This window comes from Macrobrachium nipponense, chromosome 5 (assembly GCF_015104395.2).
Source record: "Macrobrachium nipponense isolate FS-2020 chromosome 5, ASM1510439v2, whole genome shotgun sequence".
In the NCBI taxonomy this organism is placed as follows: Eukaryota; Metazoa; Arthropoda; class Malacostraca; order Decapoda; family Palaemonidae; genus Macrobrachium; species Macrobrachium nipponense.
Genome location: NC_061107.1, coordinates 93583239 through 93591507, shown reverse-complemented (window position 1 = coordinate 93591507; position 8269 = coordinate 93583239). Strand labels below are relative to the sequence as shown.

At 35.7% G+C, this 8269-nt stretch overlaps 1 long non-coding RNA gene across 1 annotated transcript; it reads left to right on the top strand.

The window, feature by feature from the left end:
• The first annotated feature begins 205 nt into the window (after window positions 1-205).
• On the top strand, window positions 206-2586 carry LOC135215278 (uncharacterized). The gene is made up of 3 exons (XR_010314659.1): window positions 206-299; window positions 1214-1329; window positions 2336-2586. It is a non-coding gene; the product is annotated as an uncharacterized LOC135215278 (long non-coding RNA).
• The last annotated feature ends 5683 nt before the right edge of the window (window positions 2587-8269 follow it).

Sequence of the window (8269 nt, the reverse complement as noted above, 5' to 3'; positions counted from 1 at the left end):
AAGAAGCCAATTTTATAAAAGAACCGAAAACGTCATAAAACGCAAACTCAAACAGCGAGTGGTAAATCATCATTGGTTCTTTTCGTTTCTCCTGAAACAAAGAATGGACTTCGATGTCTGATAGGTAATCGTCCAAGTTTCAAAAAGGTGACTCCATGGTCCTTTGGTGGTGACTCCCATGGTCCTTGGTGGTAACGTCATCACCAACGGGTCTCTCAGTCTCAGCGAATTGAGCCAGTTATTATTCAAGAAACGAGCGAACACCACGGTGTACCTGCGTACGAGAACAATAGTAGTGTGTAAGTATTGGCGAGTTCCGGCTACTTGGAGGAAATATTTTTCTTAATGATTCCGATGTTTAAGGTTGATTGGTTTGAGGGATGGGCTCTGTGATGTCTTGGCGAATTTCCTACCTATTACAAAGGCTACGTTTTATAGTTTTGTAACTTCAATAAGTTTTAAGAACTTTATTATTTTTAGTTTTAAGTTGTGGCATTCGTAACAGTCCATGCTACTTTATTTAGTGTATAAATAATATTATGCCACAGTCCATGCTACTTTATTTATTGTAGGAGTATTTTATTAAGTTCTTGTTCTTTGTACTTTAGAGTTCTACCATTAGTGACAGTTCATGAATTTTTATTGTAATATTTGATAGTGTTAGGTTTTTTTATTCTTGGTTTGACACTTTTTACATTGGTGGTTATCATAATCGTAAAAATACAATTATTGTAATGTATGGTGTTTAGTGTATTTATTTTTCTTGTTTGACAATATGACATATTGCAAAGTTATCCTTTTCGTAAAATTTAATAAATGTGGACAGTGATGTGAATTTGTGTCATAGCTTAGGGATTTTTATTGATTTTCAATTTAATTTAGTTTAGCTTTAACGTATTTTTCAACTTGTTAGGGAATATAATAGGCTAGTTGGTAATTTATTCTTTTACTAGACATTTAATAAACTTAACGTATTTTCAACTTTGGGAACTCAGAGTAGGCTAATGGTAATTTTTCTTTTACTAGAAAATTGATAAGGATCTGGGGGACTCTGATGGTGTATGAAAGTTAATGTTTAAGTATATAACTTAAATTTGATAAGCTTTCAAAATCTATGTCCTTATTTTAAAGCTTTATCTTTACACTTTTAAATTTGACTAATTAGGCTATAAGAATCCCTATTGCTCTAGTGAAATATTTTAACTAATTTCAGATTTTCATTTACGATCCAAGTCTTGGGAGAACTGTGTGCGAGAACTGCAGTAGACATTCTCAAGCAGGGATTAACCTGTATGAAGAGATCAGAAAATGGAACTCTTCCATTCCCAGGTTTGGGTTAACACAGTGATAATCTTTCAAACTGTTTCACCTCCACCCTTACAGGGGCGGTGCCTCTGTAGGGGTTGAGGCCCCTCCTATACATTGTCCATAGGTCTAATGAACAATGGGCAGGTATGGGAGCATTTTTTTTTTTTTTTTTTTTTTTTTTTTGTTTTTTTTTTTTTTTTTTTTTTTTTTGACTAAAATTTTATTTGATTGAAATTTTATTTTCAACTTTATATTTAACTTTCTAGTAATGTGACTATTAAACGCTGAAGAATTATTTTTGCATTTTAAATTTTCTCAAGTGCTCGTGCTTTAGCTATTTTTTAGTTTTTTTAGTTAATAAACATACAGAAGGGTAAAGTAAACTTTTAATTCTTTAATATTTTAAAATCGACTAATTACAAATAAGCTTTTTTCTAACGTTTCTCTTGCATCTGATCTGAAATAAGTATGTTTAACTTCTAAATGTCTATTTCAAGTTTTTGGCAATAGCTACCAAAATTAACTTTCAAATTTTATTTCAAACTTATTCTGATACTTGGAACTAACCTAAATTAATTTTAATTTAAGATTGTTACAGCTTCTGTTTGGTTTGTTCAATACGATTTTTCTCAATCTCATAATTAGTGATATTGAGATTAATACAATACAGGCCTATGTTTTTACTCGATAGCGTTAGCAAATTTACTTTTTCTGCAAGGCAAGGTTAGTCTTAACCTTTTATATGGTTACTGTGGTCGCTAAACTTGTCAGCATTTGGGTTACCCTTGGTCCCTTGGTTTTCTAGCGTCGTAGATTGTTCATAACTACGTTAAGAGCCTATAAGTGGCTGGTCTTAAAGAAATTTGGATCTATTGTGAAGGTTGATTAAGAAAGCTGTAAGTGGTTGGTCTTTAAAGAAATTTTGGATCTATTGCGAAGAGTTGTGAGTGGTTGGTCTTGTTTATTATGTGATTCAATATTTTGTATTATAATTTGAGAACTTCTCTGCCGCATTTTTTTATTACAGGTTGTTCAGTGATAGTTATTAAAAGGCGAGCCACTTCAGTTGTTCAAGAACTAACGTTCATTGCTTCTACTTAGGTTTTGAGGTGAGAATGGGTTGTCTGGAGGGTGCCAACTTATAATACGTTCCCTTAAGTTGTCATTCATGCATTAGTATTTTAAAGGTGTAAATGCTAATGTTCCATTGTAATGATGGACGTTTTTACCTCTCTCTATTAAAAGTAATTGAAAACTTTTGCAATATACTCTAAAATATCTGGAGAAGTGATACTTGACTAGGTTGCAATAATCTGAAATTCCAAGGTTGTAAAATTCTGGTATAGTGGACTTTTCAAATTAGTGTATCAATTTATCTATGGAATTAGTTATGGTGTGTACCTAATACCAGAAGCAAGTTTTTACTTTAATCTAGTTCTTGCAATATTCGAAAATTTAACTCCTCGCAAGAACATGCGAAAACCTAAGTTCACACGATTTAATTGCCAAACTTCTCACATGTTTTAATTGTTTAAAGTCTGAAAGTTACAGTATAGAATAGGTAAGTGCGAAAATAAATGTTTGTAAGGGAACTGTTTAAACACACTTGTAGTCTGCTGATAAAATGAGACTGATGTCGCCAATAAATGTTTGGTAACAAAACTTGTATTCTCAGCCATTCCATTGAGGAGTGAGAAATGTGTATTTCTGGTGAAAGAAGTTCACATCTCGACGTGGTTAGGAATTTACGTGAAGCCGTTGGTCCCGTTGCTGAATAACCACTGGTTCCATGCAGCGTAAAAAACACCATACAAACGAGCATACTTTTAAGTTACCGAATTTTAAAAACTAGGAATTTCTAGTTAATGGGAGGAGATGTTCTAATAATCAGTTGGGCATATGTTTTTGCTTATATGCATATGCATGTGCTACATATGAACGCCTGAATATAATAAGCTTCTGAAAAGTAAATATCTTATGTGTTCGATGGACGAAGGAAGTATTTAAACTAAATTGCCATTTATGCAAGTTTTCGATTTGAAATTAATGCTAGGAGTTTGATTTAGCATGTTTTTGAAAAAATTCCAAGGTAAGCAAGGTGTTTCTTTTAAACTGTCCTCAGAAGGAAATTTAATTAAAATGTAATTTGGTTTTCTCGTGACTGGTATTGATAGTTACTGAATGTTTACTGAATGACTGTTGAGATCAGTCTAATAAAGTTTTAAAATCTTCAATCTGAATTAGAGTTCATGGTTTTTCTTTAGTGTTGAATTAGCAATCCTGAAGCAGAAAGAATTTGGTGATAGAGCTGGTGATGTTTAGACTGTTAATTTTTTTCCTTTCGCCATGTACTGTTAGTCTGGAGATAAAATTTGATACTCGGCAATGTATTTTCGATACAATCATTGTCCAGCTCCGAACCATTGGGTTGAAACGTGATGTCTATTAAGAAATTAAATAGATGGATTAAGATTTTATTGAGGTAAATCCTTAGTAATCCCATAAATAGTAAAACTTTTATGGAATTTAATTACAAATGACAGAGAGGACTTTTGAAGAAAATCAGTAATGTTTTGCCCAAGAAAATTCTTTTTCCTAGACTTGGACTATTTTGATCTGGTAAGTCTTTAGTCCCGTGTAAAGGTTTTTAAATGCGTAGCGTTCTTTTGAAGAAAAAAAAAGATGAATAGGAATGAAGAGTTTACCTATGTCAGCGAACAGGTATAGTGCCACGCACTATGGATGGAGGCTTCACCTGCTCTGGACACCTAAAACCTAAACCTGTCCTAGTTGTAATCATGTATTGTAATCATTGTTAATTGACAATGTGAGCTTAACGACAGGCAGGCACCACTACCCCACACCTACGATTTGATACGGTATAGTGGAAGAGTGACAAACCTTAAAGTGGATGGGAATTGATGTTACATTGGTTTGATTTGATTTTTATTTTTCTAAGAGTTTTGGCATTATGCACTGGGGCAACTAAGGTAATTCAGCGCCGACACTTAAATCGACAATAAAAGGTTTGGAATGTGTTAACTGAAGGAAAACTAGCAGTTTCTCTCGGAAACAATTGTAAGATGGAAGAAAGCGCGTATGAAGGAGGTACAACAAAAGGAACGAAAGTAGTTGCAACTAGGTGGGGCCGAAGGGACGCTGCAAAGAATTTTCAAGTAATGCCTACATTGCACCGAACGAGGTGCACTGACGGCACTACCTCTGTACGGGGCTGTTACATTTGGAAGGACTTTAGTTATTTCTTACATACTACTAGTAGTAGTAGCACGGGTCTTGAATGGAGAAACAAATATGGAAATATGTATGGGTACAAATTTATTTGTACTCGTACATAACAGAAAATTTTTCTCGAGCCACTTGATTTATAGATTTTAAATTATGTATCGTGAAATATTCCTTCAAATTCAGCTGGTAGAGGTAAACACTTTTGTGTAACGAAAATATACAGTAAGTTTTTGTAGTTGATACGCTATTTTAACGTAGGGTTTATCAAAAAGATTATTACAAACTGAATAGGATTGTGATTAATTACTTAGTTGGATATAAGTAAACAATGGAACTTTGTGATCATGAAGTAGGGTTAAAAAGTGACGATTAGGAAGTAGGGTTAAAAAGTAACCTGAAAAACTTGGCAATAAAACTGCAATTAATCAACGAAAAAGACCTTACGTAAGACCAAGGGACTTTGATATGCTCGCCTTAATATGACTCGTCAAATATCAAATATGAAAAAGAGAGTGTGACTTAAGAAATGTAGCCTCCAAAAAGAAAAAAAAATATGAATGTGGGTATGTTTAAAATGCTCGCTAGGTAACTATGTAACAAGGAACAGTTGCTGTAGCAGTCTCATTGGTCTAATCAATTTATTCACAGCAGGAGTTACGTATGTATAACTCTGTGTACGTGGCAAAGAATGAATTTGGTATAAAATGTTTTGACAAACATTGCAGTAATGTGTATGAAAACCATAAAAGCAAGTGAAAAAATCACATTGCTGAATATTGGTTTTTATTAATTATACTAAGGTATTTGAAAAAAGCCATGAGAGCGCTTCGGTGGCGTGATCAGTATGGTGTTGGCCTGCCACCGCGGGCATTCCATTGAGGGGCGAGAGATGTGTATTTCTGGTGATAGAAGTTCACTCTCGACGTTGGTCGGAAGTCACGTAAAGCCGTTGGCTTCGTTGCTGAATAATGGCTGGTTCCATGCAACGTGAAAACACCATACAAAAAGAGCCATGAGCGCAGAGCACCAAACTGTGGGTTGCCGCAAAAAGCAGTTATGACATAAAAAGCAAATTATTCGATTAAACTAATAACTAACTGATAAACTAGTGGGATTCCCAGTTGATCCAAATGAGGACCAAACGCCTTAGTGGAGTGATCGGTATGGTGTTGGCGTACCACCTCGGTGGCCGCGAGTTCGATTCTCGGCCATTCCATTGAGGAGTGAGAGAGTGTATTTCTGGTGATAGAAGTTCACTCTCGACGTGGTTCGGAAGTCACGTAAACCCGTTGATCCCGTTGCTGACTAACCACTTGTTCCATGCAATGTAAAAAACACCATACAAACAAACAAAAATGAGGAGCAACAGAAGCGGCCCGGAAAAAAAGAATCCTTATCTGGGGAAGGGTTGTGAAGGGGTTGGGGTTTAAGGTGATTTCTGAGGGTCAGTCTAAAGGCCTGTCCACACGAGCGTCCTCCGGGGTTGACCGGCAAATTCTGGCGGGTTTACCCGTGATGTTGTCCACACAGGTGAGGCGATGCAGAGGTGGGCGTGACCAACGATGCCAGTACTGTGTTCAGTGCGGTACGATAAACATGGTGACTACCGCAAAGAAGATATTGTGTAGCGTGATGATTGCATTGTGTGATGAAAAAGAAGAAAAAGATGAGAAAATGGTGCAAAGAATGGCTCAGTAAAAGAAATGTATATGGTTAATGTACGTCTGCCAGGGTCGAAGCTCTAGCCATCGGGCACCACCATGGTGATTTTGCTACAAGACCCATCGGCAATTTGACGGTTTTGCCTGTCCAGTGTGCCTGTCAGAGTGGAGGTCCACCGATCAGGCCCGGTCGTGTGGACAGGCCTTAAGGCCCCGTCCACACGGTCGAGCTTTGGTCGACGAACTGTGACCGATGTGATGTCAGAAGCGTAGAAACTCCGAGAAAAGTCGGAACTTTGCCGCGGTTTCTCCGCTTCTGACGTCACATCGAACAAAGTTCGTTGGGCAAAGCTAGGCCGTGTGGACGGGGCCTAAGTTTCCTTCCAGCAGAAACTTCCTCTTTCCATGAAAGACTAATCAGTGATGTTATCTGGACTTGTTTGGGCTTTTAAACAACTAGGACTTTCCTGAATTTACTTGAGAAGAGCAAACGCACGCTCGTGGTCGTTTTATTAAAATGTAAGCATGCCAGTTATTTCCATGCAGTTCAAAAAGTATTTAACTCTTTGCAGTTCACTAATCGCTATATCGTGGTCCTCCAGCAGTTTAAAGGCAAACTCGTATTCTCGTCTAATTCTCTTCCTTGAGACCAGAGAAATTGATGTATAAAGTTGATAGTTCTTCCTTGTCCCGGACAAACATTAATCGGTTTTTACCGATATTTTAAGTGAACATGATCATGACACAAGAATCATTTCCTGAATATGCTAATCAGTCTCGACAACCAAGTAGCTACCCGTTTTGATTTTGTTCTCAAGAAATCTTTGTTTCCTTGGCAACAGAGGACGGTCCTTCACTTTATCTAGGTACTGAAAGTATTTTTCTTTACTAAAGTGATTTCCTGTTGTTTACCTGTGTTGGTATATTTTTGCTTAAAAATCATAACCTAACATTTTTCTTCAGAATTTAAACACAACATAGTAAAGAGAAATGTTGCCCCTGTTTTGTGACCTCCAACAAGGCACAGGACTCTTTGGGGACGAGTGCTCATCCTAGTTTTTTTTTTATTTTTTATTTTTTTTTAGAAGCACAAGGTACGAATTTAGCATATTGGAGGTTAAACTTTGAACATGAAAGCCATCTTAATACATTTGTCCCTATTTTTTTTATTATTAAAGTCTTACAACCTTGAGATACATAGGAGTGCATTTACATGGTGAAAGTTGTACATAAACAGTTAAAATTATCTACAGTTAGAAAATTTTATAAACTATTCATTCATTTTTTCAGAAAAAATATCATTAATGTAATTTAAAAAATGTTCTGATCTTTCAAAAAACTAATTTTTCTAAAGAGGAACCGTAATTATTCTTTATTCTATTTTCATGTATTAAATATAAATCTCTCCTGTAATTATTGATACTCTTGATAAGTAACCTTATGATATCATTGGCTTAGCTTCTAGAACTGGCGTCACAAGGATCTAAACCTTTGGATAGCATTTTTTTGTATTTTATTGATAACTTATGATTTGACCCTTATATTTGAACATCACTCACCAGGAGTCTAAAATTCGTTAAGTTCATGGTAAAAATTGGGACAGTTTGTTGTGGCGAACGGTGAGGCGTTTGGATCATCTTGAATTGCATATTTTTTTCTCATCGCAATCCACTTCGTGTACTAAATGTAACACCTCTTTCGTTAATACTTAGGCAGAACAAAATAATTTGTACGTTTTGTCTGATGTTGAGGGGGTGTAAGATGCAAGCGACTGTGTGTACCCAGACATTTAAAGTATGCAGCTATTGGAAATCGGATAAAGGGGGAACAGGATAGTAGTCTCTTATTTTTCAAGTATTTTGTTCTTATGTAAATGAAAAACGAGGGTGACACTCATTAAGGTAGTCTTATTATAAGATATATCTTTATACTATGCTCATATTATTTTGGTTCATATTGATTGTTACTGTTTTGTTTCTCTTACTTTCATGGATCCACTGTGTCGGTTTCACGATGTCCCCTTCCATTTAAATCCTAATCTTGGTTTTTGCTAT